The sequence below is a fragment of the Suncus etruscus genome, chromosome 9, assembly GCF_024139225.1.
Source record: "Suncus etruscus isolate mSunEtr1 chromosome 9, mSunEtr1.pri.cur, whole genome shotgun sequence".
In the NCBI taxonomy this organism is placed as follows: domain Eukaryota; kingdom Metazoa; phylum Chordata; class Mammalia; order Eulipotyphla; family Soricidae; genus Suncus; species Suncus etruscus.
In genome coordinates this window covers 39,149,622-39,164,249 of record NC_064856.1, presented here as the reverse complement: position 1 = coordinate 39,164,249, position 14,628 = coordinate 39,149,622, and the positions used below count along the sequence as shown (strand labels likewise).

General features: G+C 37.9%; 1 protein-coding gene and 1 non-coding gene across 2 annotated transcripts in view; both read right to left on the bottom strand.

The window, feature by feature from the left end:
• DLG2 (discs large MAGUK scaffold protein 2) overlaps positions 1-14,628 on the bottom strand; it is a 2,242,830-nt gene that overhangs the window by 2,160,624 nt on the left and 67,578 nt on the right. The gene's annotated exons all lie outside the window — the stretch shown is intronic.
• LOC126019712 (U6 spliceosomal RNA) lies at positions 2,585-2,691 on the bottom strand. The gene has a single exon (XR_007499339.1). It is a non-coding gene; the product is annotated as a U6 spliceosomal RNA (small nuclear RNA).

The window sequence follows — 14,628 nt, the reverse complement described above, 5'->3', positions numbered from 1 at the left end:
TTGCACCACTTCTTAGGTCGTCAGCCTCTAAGTTGGCTCAATATCACTGGGAGACACTCTTAGGTCCCCTGAGCACCATTTCAAAAACTACTAGTAAAAAAAATAGGTATTGTTCAATTTACAAATGTTAGTATTTTTACTGGTTTTCTTTTCTTTTTTTATTTTTATTTGGGTGGTAAAACCCCTGCTGGTACTCAGGGGTTGCTCCTGATTCTGTACTCAGGAATTATTCCTGGTGAGTTCAAGAGATCATATGGGATGGCAGGGATAAAATCCAGATTGGCTGTGTGCAAAGAAAATGCCCTTCCCACTGTGCTATTGCTCCAGCCCCCTGGTTCTTTCTATTGTAAGTTTCTCGCTTTATAGAATGTGGTCTAAAGAAACAATTGATCTGATTTCAATTTTTGTCACTTTGTGATCACTCAAATTTGCCCCAGTATGTGTCTCAATATTCAATCTTGTGTGCCAGCATGTGCCCCAACATTCAATCTTGGAAAACATTCCATATGCACAGAAAAGTGTATAGTCACATTTTTGGTGATAGAGGACATTATACGCAGTTATTATTCCTAGTTTTTCTAATTCTAAGGCTTGTGTTACCTTGTTCCCAATGTTGAGAGAGTAATGTAAATGCTTTCCACTAATATAGTTTTGCCATAATTTATCTCCTCAGGTCTATTAACATATACTTCTATATACTTTGCTGTCCCTCATATATATGTATATACATACATATCCTTTTGATCTATTAATTACTTAACTAGTATGTAATATTCATACTTATGTCAAAATACTTTCTTTGTATTGAAGTTATTTGGAAAGATATAAGTATGACTGCCCCTGCTCTTTTTAGTTGAGCATTCAATTGTAGGATTCCTCTTAAAGCACTTTGTATGTGTTATTGTGAGAATTCAAGTATCACTTGTGTGAGTAGCAGATACTTGAATTTTACTACCTGATACATCCAGCCATTCTGTGCCTTTTTATGGGAGAGTCCTTTTCACTTACATTTATTATTAATATTGTAGCCGTGGAGTTTGCACACATAGATCTGTCCTACATTGCTGTCACACCAATAGCTTCATTGCTTCTCCACTCATCTTCTGCAGAGACTCTGAGCTGCTAAACACTCCAAGTATGCCAGTTTTATGGCTGAAAACTTCAAGGGACCCTTGGAGACAGGCCGGGCCTCCTTTCAATATACCTCTGTACTTCCAGAAGTCCCTGATAGCCATGCCTACAACCCAGAACTTTCCACTATGTCTGCACAAATGCCAAATACCATATTCATCTCTCAAAAAAATCAGGAAATACTCATGGACATTCTGGTCTCACAGCTTATCACACTGGGCCCCTTCTGTCACCCTGTAAGTTCATTAGTTCAGCTCTGCAGAATCTAAAATAATGGACCACACAGCTGCATAAGCAGTCTCACAACAGTCCAATAATTTTAATATTGATTTCCCTGTAGGAATACACCAAATCTGATGTAAAATTATAACCAAAGCCACATAATCTCAACAAATAGAATCAACAACAGAATGCTCAATTGGCAATATAGAGCTTAGTAAACCTTCAGACAATGACATAAACCCATTGTGAGATATGGCAATATTTCTTTCAACACATAATTTTTATATAATTCTATTACCATTTTATTGTACCAGAAAATAGTAAATAATTTATTCATATCTACTGAGAAGCAAGCTTCAGGGTGGCTGGGAATCTGATGACTATGGTGGAAGCAATGTTATATTGGTAATGGGATTAGTGTTAGAATATTGAATACCAGGGACTGGAGTGGTGGCGCAGCAGTAGGGCTTTTGCCATACATGTGGCTGACCTGGGACAGATGGCAGTGAATCCCATACGGTCCGCCAAGTCAGGAGCGATTTCTGAGCACATAGCCAGGAGTAACCCTGAGCATCACTGGCTGTGACCCCAAAAAAAAAAAAGAAGAATATTGAATACCAAAAATAACTGTATTATGAACTACTCTATAAGCCACAGTGTCTAAATTAAAGAAATTTAATTTTTTAAAAAATATTGATTTGAAGGAATTTGTTGCCATTTATCTGTGAATAATTTGATTTTTGAACTTTGCTTTTTTATAATTAGTATTCCTGGCAGACTAGCTTAGATACAAATGTCATCTGCCAATATTTTTCAGTTAACATTTTTATCAAACCTTCAAATCTAAGTGAAAATCTAGTTGGGTGAAATTAGTCAGAGGGAGAGAGAGAGAGACACAGAATAGTCTCACTCAGCTATGGGTTTTAAGAAAAATGAAAGACATTGAAATAATTTCCAGAGTTGAGGGCCGGAAGGACTGGCTCAAGATATGAAGCTCACCACGAAGAGTGGTGAGTGCAGTTAGAAAAATAACTGTGCTGAGTACTATAATAACAATGTCAGTGAGTGAGGGATGTAGAGGACCTGTCTTGAATACAGGCATGGGGAGAGGGGAAGAGATGGGGGCATTGATGATGGGAAGGTTGCATGGGTGAAGGGCAGTGTTCTTGTTATAGCTGAAACCCAACTACAATTGTATTATAATCATGGTGGTTAATAAAGAAATTATTTTTTTAATATGGAAGGCTTCATGAATTTGCGTGTCATCCTTGTGCAGGGGCCATGCTAATCTTCTCTGTATTGTTCCAATTTTAGTATATGTGCTGCCGAAGCGAGCACAATAAAGAAATTATTTAATTAAAAAAAATAAATCCTAGTTGGATAGCGAATTCTTGATTGAAAGTTCTTGCATTCACTTTTTTTTTTTTGGTGGCACACCCAGAAGCTCTAGGGGGTCACTCTTGGCTTTGTGCTCAGAAATCACTCCTGGCAAGTTTGAGGAACCATATGGGAAGGTAGGAATCAAACCAGGGTTCATCCTGGGTCAGCTGCATGTAAAACACATGCCCTACTGCTGAGCTATCACTCCAGCTCCTGTATTCACACTTTGAATATACCATCTCCTTCTTCTAGTTAATAGAGTTTCATTTGAGAAATAGGGAGTGACTGAATGATTCTGAAGCTGTACTCCTAATATTCCAACTTTATATTTTCTCAATATTTCCTAGATCTTTTTCTAGTGCCTGTTCTATATCAGTAATATTGCATATCTTGTCCTCTGGGTTACTGATAAGATTTTAATCTTCCACTCTACTGCTTAGATTTGATATCGTATTCTTTAGATTCTTCATTTCTTCTTTAATAAGTCCTTTTGTTTATATCAGATGTTCTTAGAGTTGATTCTCTGGTGAAATTTTTTTTCATATTATTTTACCCAGAAAATATTATGGTTCATTCTGAAGCTACCCAGCAAGCGAGTGAGTAAGAAATGGCTGACTGTGGGGACTGCCAGGTGAAGTGCTGATTGCTTCACCTGTGGAGCCTCCACCCTGCTGTGATTCTTCTGAGGAACCTGAGGACCTGAAGGGAATCCTGTCCTGTGCTTCTCTGTCTTTTCTGAATCCTTGAAGCTCTCCTCAGAGCCCTGAAAAGCAAACCCCAAAAAAACTGCATTCTGAAGCTATCCAGGAACGAGTGAGTGAGTAAAAAATGACTGACTGTGAAGCTCTCCTCAGAACCCTGGGAAGCAAACCCAAAAAAAACTGCATTGTGAAGCTACCTAGCGAGAGGCAGACTTTACAAGCCCAGAAAGGGGAAGCCGCTGAACTCTGCTGGAACTTAGATGCCAGCAACTCTATCTGCCTGTCTTCTGTGCTGTGCTCCATTTTCAGCCTGATTTCATCCTCTGTGTGGCTCATCTGCGGATGGCTCACATTCCCTGAGACTTCCCTGGAGGTGAGTATACAAGACCAGAAAGGGTGGAGCCAGAGGAGCATGGCTACTCCGCTTCGCTTCCTGGCTGTGCACATCATTTAGCCAATGAATACAACCACAACATGTAGAAAAACCCACAATACAAGTGTCACAATGGGGAAACAATGCAGGCCAGCGCCAGACATAGAGAATGACGATGGCAACTCTGATGACTTGAACTTGACCAACCAACTAGTCAGTCTCTCAGATAAGGAGTTTAGAGTCGCAATATGGAAGATATTCAAAGAACTCAAAGAAAGTATAGAAGAGAACACTAATAAGATACAGAGGGGACCACATATTCTAGCCGACCTGGGGTGAGGGAAGAGGAAATGGGAGGTAGGACAGAAATGGAGGTGTAGGGAGGACAATTTGGTGATGGGAATCCCCCCTGATTTTATGTAAATATGTACCTAAAATATTATTGTCAACACTATGTAAACCACTATGATCAAAATAAAAATTAAAAAAAAAAGAATCAAAATATGAAGATAGAAATCAGAAAACTTCAAACTGAAATTTCAGATCAAATAACAGGTCTGAAAAACTCAGTAGATGAATTGAAGAAAAACATGGTTGAGCTTTCCCACGGGTTAACAGCAGCTGAGGATACAATTAGTACACTGGAAGATGAGATGAATAACAATTCCATACAGCAGAAGAAATTGGAAAAAAAGCCTTAAAGCAAATGATCAAACAATGGAAAAATTACTCAAAGAATGGGAACAGATGAAAATAGAAGTCTATGATAAGCTCAACAGAAACAACTTAAGAATCATTGGAGTCCCAGAGACCCAGGAAGAAAATCTCCAGGAAGAATCAACAGTCAAGAACATCATTAAAGAGAAACTACCAGAGCTAATGAATACATGTGATCAAATCCTGCATACCCGAAGAGTACCAACTAAAAGAGACCCCAGAAAAAAACACCCCAAGACACATCCTAGTCACAATGACAAATCCCACAGATAGAGACAGAATTCTGAAAGCAGCAAGATCAAAAAAAGAAATTACATTCAAGGGAACATCCTTGAAATTTACTGCAGACCTGTCACTGGAAACACTCAAGGCCAGAAGGCAGTGGTGAGACATAGTGACAAAACTCAATGAAATAAATGCTTCGCCTAGAATACTGCACTCAGCAAAACTCACTTTCAGGTTTGAAGGAACAATACATGGTTTCACAGACAAACAACAGCTCAGAAACATAACTCAAAACAAGACTCAAAACCATTCTTAAAAGAAAAACTGAACGGCCTACTTTAAGATAAGACTGACCAACAGACACACCAAACTTCAATATAAAGATGGCACTAACTCCCAGGACAATTCTTTCTCTCAATGTCAATGGACTAAATGCACCAGTTAAGAGACACAGAGTGGCTAAATGGATCAAAAAACTCAATCCAACCTTCTGCTGCCTACAAGAAATGCACCTGAATAGTCAGAACAAACATAGGCTCAAAATAAAAGGCTGGAGGAAAATCATCCAAGCAAACAACACTCATAAAAAAGCTGGAGTGGCCATACTAATATCAGATGATGCAAACTTTATACTTAGGAAAGTTGTAAGGGACAAATATGGACATTTTGTATTAATCAAGGGATACATACCTACAGCAGGAAGAAATCACTCTCCTAAACATATATGCACCGAATGAGGGGCCAACAAAATATTTAATAAAATTGTTGACAAATCTGAAAAATAATATCAATAACAACACAATAATTGTGAGAGACCTCAACACAGCATTGTCAACACTTGATAGGTCAACCAGACTGAAACCCAACAAGAATATACTAGACTTGAAAAGAGAAATGGAAGAAAGAGGCCTAGTAGATATATACAGGACACTTCATCCCCAGAAGCCTGGATTCACATTCTTCTCTAATGTACATGGGACATTCTTCAGGATAGACTACATGCTAGCACATAAAACATACCTCCATAATATCAAGAGGATAGAAATTTTGCAGGCTACCTTTGCTGACCATAAGGCCCTGAAATAATATGTGAACTACAAAGGGACACAGAAGAAAAACTTTAATACCTGGAAGTTAAACAGCCTAATACTGAATAACCAGTGGGTTTGAGATGAAATCAAAGAGGAAATCAAAACCTTCCTAGATACAAATGACAATGGAGACACAAACTATCAGAATCTATGGGACACAGCAAAACAGTAGAGAGGAAAAATTATAGCTTTGCAAGCACACATCAGGAAAGAAGAAGGGGCATACCTGAATAGCTTAATGACGCAGCTCTGCATTTCATATGGTCCCAGGGGATCATCATGAGGAGTCCCTGTGCTTAGAACTTGGAGTGAGCCCTGTACCAGTTAGGCATGATTTAAAAAAAAAAAAAACTAAACCAAAAAGTTGGTCCTGAAAGGGGGGGGGGGTTAGAGTGATAGCACAGAGGGTAGGGTGTTTTCATTGCACGTGGCCAACCCCAACTCCATCTCTTGCAACCCTGAGCCCACCAGGAATAATTTCTGAATGTAGAGCCAAGAGTAACCCCTGAGTGCCTCTGGTGTGGCCCAGAAACAAAACAAAAAAAAATCTGATTCTAGTCACTTTGAAAAATATCATTATTATCAACAAATAGTTTTACTCATTTCATTTACACATTATCTATCAATATTACCAAGAAAATTTCATTTATAATTAAATATTTTGAGAAGCATGATAATCAGAAGAGTACAATAACAAATTTCAGAGTTATAGGAATCCAAAAATCTATCCATTTCTTCTAGGTTCTCTAATTTTATGGCATAAAGATTCTCAAAGCAATCTCTGACTATCCTTTGAATTTTATTAGTGTCTTTTGTGATGTGTTTTCTTTCATTTCTGAATCAGTTTATTGGGATTCTCTCTTATGAACCTAGCTAATCTTGTTTATTTTTTCAAAGAACCAACTCTTGCTTTCTTTGATCATTTGGATTGTTTATTGGGTTTCCAGTTCATTCATTTTTGCTCTAAGTTTTATTATTTTCTTCCTCATGTCTTTCTTATTATATATCTTATTTTATTATTTCCTTCTTTATGCTTTTAGCTCATAAAATATTCCACATAATTATCAGAGAGATGCAAATTAAAACTACAGCAAGGTATCATCTTACACCACTGAGGCTAACAAACATTAAAAAGAACAAGGAAAACCAGAGCTGGTTTGGATGCAGAAATAAAGGGACTCTTAATCACTGCTGGTAGAAATGTAGACTGGTCAATATTTTAGAAAAAAATGGTCATTCTTCAAAGAACTAGAAATATGACCCAAAAATATTACTGATGGAATTTACTCTAGGGGCCAAAAACAGTGCAGAAAAGGGTTCTGCACTCCTAAGTTTGCTTCAGCCCTATTCACAATAGCCAGAATCTGGAAACAATTCAAATGCTGAGGAACAGATGAGTGGATAACAAATAGTGGTACATCTATACAATGGAATATTGTGCAGCTGTAAGGGAAAATAAAATCATGAAATTTGCTTATAAATGGATGAATATAGAGATAGAATGATTATGCTGAGCAAGATGAGTCAAAAGGAGAGGAATAGACATAAAATGATTGTACTCATTTGTGGGATAAAAAAAAAAAAGATAGTATTATAATAATACCCAAAGACAATAGAGAATGGCCCAGACTGGCCCATGGAAGGAAGCTTACCACAAAGAATATGGGGAATGCAATTAGGAAAGCGAATGGACCACTGTGACAATGATAGTTGGAAATGATCAGTCTGGACAAGAACTGAATGCTGAACAAAAGGTAAAGTGATAATGCATAACAATATTGCAACCATAGTGTCTAAAATGAAACACAGATGAGTGAGAGAAGAGAAGAAAAACTCCTGCCATAGAATGGCAATTAGTGACGAGAGTAAGGGGGAGGATAGGATGGAAATTGAGGACCTTTGGTAGCTGTAACTGTACACTGGTGAGGGAATGGGTGTTGGAACATTGTATGACTGATACCCAGACGTGAACAACTTTATAACTTTGTATCTTAGAGTGATTCAATTTTAAAAATTATCAAAAACTATTTTAAAATCAATAGAAACTCTGAACAGCAGCTGAGCAATGAATTAATTTGTATTTAAAATGAAATAGGGGGTGGAGCAATAGCATAGGTGGTAGAGTGGCTATCCTTGCACTTAACTGACCCAGATTCTATTGCCAGCATCCCACTTGGTTCCCTGAGCCCACCTGGAGTGATTCTTGAGTGCAGAGCCAAGAGTAACCTGAGCATTACCAGGTGTGGTTCAAAAACAAAACAATCAAAATAAAGTAAAAGTCAAATGAGACACTACAAACCAGAAGAAAATACAGAAATACAGTACAAAAACTCAGATGAACATCTCTATATCTCTAGCCAGTGTAATTATCACTTAGATTTGAAGGAACTATAATATAGTTACTATATGGAGTTTATAGACAGGATTAAGGAATCCATTCCCTTGAAACCATTTTTGTTATAAGTATTAAAAGAGGTGTGCGGGCCCGGAGAGATAGCACAGCTGTGTTTGCCTTGCAAGCAGCCAATCCAGGACCAAAGGTGGTTGGTTTGAATCCCGGTGTCCCATATGGTCCCCCGTGCCTGCCAGGAGCTATTTCTGAGCAGACAGCCAGGAGTAACCCCTGAGCACCACCAGGTGTGGCCCAAAAACAAAAAACAAAAAAACAACAACAACAACAACAACAAAAAAGAGATGTGTGAGTGTGTGTGAGTGGTAATTGTCGCTTCAGCCAAGATCTTTTTTTTTTATTTTTGTTATTAAAACATCATGATTTACAAAGTTATTCATTGTTGCATTTTAAACTATGTTCCAGCACCAATCCCACTACCAGTGTCTTCCCTCCACCAGGTCTTCCCTCCACCACCCTCCTAGGTTCTTTTAAACTCACCACCCATATCTAGTTTGCCACCTTTACAGTCACATTTTAAGATCAGTAATTGAAAGAGTTTATTTAAAAGACAGACAAGCTTCCCAATTTATGCCATTTAGTTGGCTGCCTTCTATTAGATTAAAAAAGACATGTTTAGTCCTAGCTTGCAAAGGGATTTAATACACTTTCAATAATGTATTAACATTTCCTTTATATTGATTTTCTATGTCTAATAAATCTTTTACATCTAAATATTTTATTTCAATTTTATAAATGCAAACACTTAAGCAGTATCTATAATGCATTTTCTGAAATAAAACCAATATTTTGGGGCCGGAGTGGTAGCACAGCTGTAGGACATTTGCCTTGCATGCTGCTGACCCAGAACAGACCCAGCCTGCCAGGAGCTATTTCTGAGCACAGATCCAGGAATAAACCCTGATTGCTGCCGAGAATGGCCCAAACAAACTAAACAAACAACAACAATAAAAACAATATTCCCTTTCTGAAAATAAAACACTTTAGGGGCCAGAGCAATAGCTCAGCAGGTTGGCATTTGCCTTGCATATAGTCAACCTGGGTTTATTCTTCTAGCATTCCATATGGTCTCCTGTGTTTTCCAGGAGTAATTTCTGAGCACAGAGACAGGAGTAAGCCCAGAGCACCACTGGGTGTGCTCAAAAACAAAACAAAAATAAACAAACAAAAAATTGTTTGTACTTTTATAGGCCAACATATATTTTTCCATTAAAATTTTTGTTTGGGGGATGAGGAATGGGCCACACCTGGTAGTACTCAGGGATTCCTGGTTCTGTACTCCCAGTGACATTTGGGGAACATATAGGATGTCATGGATAGAACCTGGGTCAGCCACATGCAAGGTAAGTACCTTACCTACTGTACTACAGATCCTCCCATTTAAATTTTCTTAATTCTCTTTGCTCTTACTAAATTTTACATTTGTAGATTTTGACTCTTTCTATGAAGTTCTAAAATAAATTAACACAGAAGTTTCTAAAGAAGCTTTATTTATGACAGAAAAGACAATAATTATCAGAGTAAGATCAAAATACAAAATAAAATTTAATGCAATATATTTTAGATAGCAGTGTTGAAAACTTAGTTATGTAACTAAGACTAGATGGTATAATGTATTTTATTAAATTATTTAAATTTATTTGCATAGGTTTTTCAATCATCCAAAATTGACTTTTACTTATTTATTTTCTAATTTACTTGCCATACCTTTGGAGTTTTGTTAGAGCGAGTGTAATTTTATACATAACTTTTACTTGTCTGCACTTGGTGAGGGCTGGAGGATGAAAGGGAACTTGGGGACATTAGTGGAAGGAAGAGGATACTGGTGGTAGGGTTGGTGTTGGAACATTATATGCCTGAAACAATTCTATTGTGACTGACTTTGTGAATTATAGTGTCTTAACAAAATTAAATATAACAAAAATAAATAATTATTAAAGAATTGGCCTTGGGTAACTGGACTCAATCTCTAGACCCATTTTTCTTTTTAGAATTTGGAACTAAATTTTCAGCAAAAACTCCAATTTTGTGACTAGCTTCTTTGCTAATCTAGTACCCATCTCTGGAGCTATCCAGAACTCTCTAGACATCAGTCACTTCACTTAAAAAAAAAGAAAGAAAGAAATAAGCAGTGACAAGAGTACTGGGCAGAGACAAAATGTGTGTGTTTTCTTTTATGTCACAGCCAAATTTATATTTTTTTCTTAATGAATAAAGGATTTTTAACTTTCACAGAGTGTTTTAGAAATACTGTGATGTTCAAAAATAATTCATGACAAATAAAGGACAATCAAAAGTCAGAAGGATTAAGACAAAATTCCAGTAATATGATTGTTAGTAGCTGACACAGAACAGACACTGTTTGGAAGTTAGTCTGACTGATTCAAATGCAATGCCAGTTGCTTTGTTCTTCTTATCTCAAAAGGAAAGTCTAAGCTACATTCACTGAGCAATACATCTCATTAAAATGCAGAAGAAAGATGAATAATTCAATAAAGTAAACTGGACAGAACTGGCTTCCATAACAACCCAGTGCTGACCCATCACTTTTCCAAGCATTTTTCACAAAAAATAATACCCATAGATAGAGATTTAACATGATAATGAAGCATAGATCACATGACAAAACATGTTATAAACCTGCACACCCAACTTCCTGGGCTCCCCCCTATATGTTTAACATATCAATTGCTCACACCTACTTTATTCCCTTTAAAATTTTTCTCTGACTAAATTCAGAAAACCAACCAAGACTCCAGTCTACTTTATGCATGAGCCTACAAGCAATAAATACAACACGACTCTCTCCTTGACCCAATATACATTTCTACTGTGCTAAGAGTCAAAGAAATTTGGATCTGTAGTAAATCTATTGATGATGATGTCAAAATGGCAGATATCCTTAGAAAGTGCTTTCCATGGGGAAATCTTAGCTATGCTTTCTATGTCTTGGTTTCTGCCTATTTTATCAGCTTGATCTCTATCCTTTCTGTAGTTTCCATAAGGTATCATAGGTGCCTTATATACTACAAACATAGCACTTTTCTACCTAAACTGCATAGTATGGTTTATTATTTCCAGTCAAAACTTCAAAGCCCAAAAGTCATCTATTTGTAGTTTTGAATCTCTGTCATATTAAAATTGGTCTTGATAAAATAACCCTAGAAGGCTTAAAAGTTAAATTAAGTTCAGGTAGATTCTTTTTGGGGGGGAATTTTGTTTGTTTTGGTTTTGGTTTTTTGGTTTTTGTGTCACACCTGGTGGCACTTAGGGATGACTCCTGGCTCTGTGCTCAGAAATCTCTCCTGGCAGGCTCAGGAGACCATATGGGATGCCAGGATTTGAACCACCATCCGTCCTGGGTTAGCAGCGTTGAAGGCAAATGCCCTACCCACTGTACTATATCTTTGACCCCTCAGGTAGATACATGCTGAATAAGTATGACTGTTTTTAAAATTTGAAATTGAACCTCAAAATGTATAATGAACTAGAGGGGTGATTGACCTAGGCATGGCCCAGTCCTCTGCCATTGTGGCTCGAAGCTGAACTATGCAGTTTGCCAGGTAAGGAGGAGGGGCAATTGACCAAGGCACAGCCAGATCTTCCACCATTGTGGCTCAGAGCTGAACCTCGCCAACTGTCAGGTAGGGAGGACATGAAAGGGGCCAAACCTCAGTGACCATTGCCATCATACCTACCTAGAGCCGCACTTCAGAGAAGGGACCCAGCCCCATGCCACAGGTGACAAAAGAGGACTGAAATCTAAAGGCTTTGAAATCCAAGCCAAACCATTAAATACAAAGAAATATGAGTAAACTAAGGAAGACACTAACAACTGGGATTATGGAGAGAAATCCTAGCAAGTTTCCAAGTCCACCAAACTGCACAGGCCCAATAGAAGAAGACCTAAAAGCCACAGTGCAAGCCATGGCAAAAGAAATCAAGGAGGGACCGGGAAGGTGGCGCTAGAGGCAAGGTGTCTGCCTTGCAAGCACTAGCGTAGGACGGACCACGGTTCGATCCCCCGGTGTCCCATATGGTCCCCCAAGCCAGGGGTGATTTCTGAGCGCATAGCCAGGAGTAACCCCTGAGCGTCAAACGGGTGTGGCCCAAAAACCAAAAAAAAAAAAAAGAAATCAAGGAATCACTAGCCAACGAGTTCAAGAAATCCATAAATGAACAAATCAACCAACTTAAGAATAACTTTTATATAAGATGAGAGATTCCATACAAATGGAATTAAAGGAATAAAAAACATCTTAGTAAGCCATAATAGCAGAATTACACAGTTGGAAAGTCGCATAGAAGAACTTGAAGAAAAACTACAAACCAAAAATGACAAAGAATCCAACAAGGAAATAAAAGGTAAAACATTGGAAAAAAAAGTTAGGTATTTAATGAAAAAGACAAATGAAACAATCTACAGATCATAAGTATACTAGAAGGAGAGGAAAGGGGAAGAGCAAGTGGTAGGGAAATAATAGCGGAAAATTTTCCCACCCTCTGAAAAGAGGCTCCAGTGAAAATCTCTAATAAAATAGACCCTAATAAACCAACACCGAGACATATAGTAATCCAAATGGCAAAAAAAAAAAAAAAGACAAAGATAAACTCCTTAAACGGAAAAAACGTCAAGTACAAAGGAAGGAACATAAGAATCAAACAGATCTCCCATTTGAAACAATTCAATCAAGAAGATTGTGGAATGACAGTGGAGTGACATATTTAAATGACTGAATTAAAGAAATTTTCAATCTAGAGTCCACTACACCGCAAAAGTCTCATTCATATGGGAGGGAAGACTAAAAATATTCTTAGACAAAAAAGAATTTGCATTATTTGTGCAAAAATAAAATTCTAAATGATCTACTCAGAGGATAATTACACAATCCAAACCCCTGATTGTAACAACAACCAATCTACACAATACAACTGTACAATAGCCCTTTCTGTCAATAATCTCCCTAAATGTCAATGGACTAAAATCTCCCATTAAAAGACACATAGTAGAGAGTTGTATTAGAAAACAAAAACCGGGGGTCTGAGAGATGGCATGGAGGTAGGATGTTTGCCTTACATGCAAAAGAATGGTGGTTCAAATCCAGGCATGGTGGTTCAAATCCAGGCATCCAATATGGTCCCCCAAGCCTGCCAGGAGTGATTTCTGAGCATAGAGCCAGGAGTAACCCTGAACGCAGCTAGGTGTGACCCCAAAACAAAAAAAAATAGAAAAAGAAAACAAAGACCGTATTTCTGCTGCCTGCAAAAAACACACCTTCAAGTATAGGATAGACACAGGTTTAGAATAAAAGGATGGAAATCAATTATTCAAGCCAATGGAAAACAAGAAAAGCTGGGACAGCCATTCTTTTTTTTTTTTTCCTTTCTTTTTTTTTTGGTTTTTGGGTCACACCCGGCAATGCTCAGGGGTTACTCCTGGCTGTCTGCTCAGAAATAGCTCCCAGCAGGCACGGGGGACCATATGGGACACCGGGATTCGAACCAATCACCTTTGGTCCTGGATCGGCTGCTTGCAAGGCAAATGCTGTTGTGCTATCTCTCCGGGCCCATGGGACAGCCATTCTTATATCAGACCAAATTGCATTCAATCTCAAGAAAGTGATCCGAGACAAAAAAAAAAAGTTCACTACTTACTGATCAGGGAAACACTAGACCAAGAACTACTAACCCTGGTTAATATTTATGCACCAAATGCAGAGCTAGAAAAATATGTAAGGCATTTGCTCACAAACCTAGAGAAACATATGAAAGGAAATGTGATAGTAGTAGGATATCTCAATACTCCACTATCACCACTTTATTTTTACTAGATTTACCTATTTTTCTGTTCTCTCTTATCTTTTGCTCTCCCTTTCTCTTTTTCTTAACTTCAGCTGTTTTGGTTCTGCTTGGTACAAAAACCTACAAGAAAAAGTCTTGCCTGGAATAATAGCTCAAAACCAGGGCACAGAGATGATGGAGCCTGACACTATCACCCCCATATGCACCAACAATATAATATAGCACCATTTCTTCTTGCAAAGGCATACTAAAAAGGGGGAAATTTTACGTATAAAAACAAGCTCTTATGTACTAGGAATAAGAGCTCATACATTTTAAAATACAGGGGCATGTCCCACCTTGAACATATGTCATGTGGACCCAACTTAGACTCCAGGGGATAGACAGCGACCATCCAACCCCAAATCCTAGATCCCAGACATAGAACTGACACAGCTCCAGGAACCAATCTCTCTCTGGGACATTCTTAATACTGCTCTGACAAAAATATGCACCAGTATTGATATGACATCCTGACAATGAGGAAATGGCAACAACTTGATCTAAGAGCAGGTTGTCTTACCTCACCACCTAACG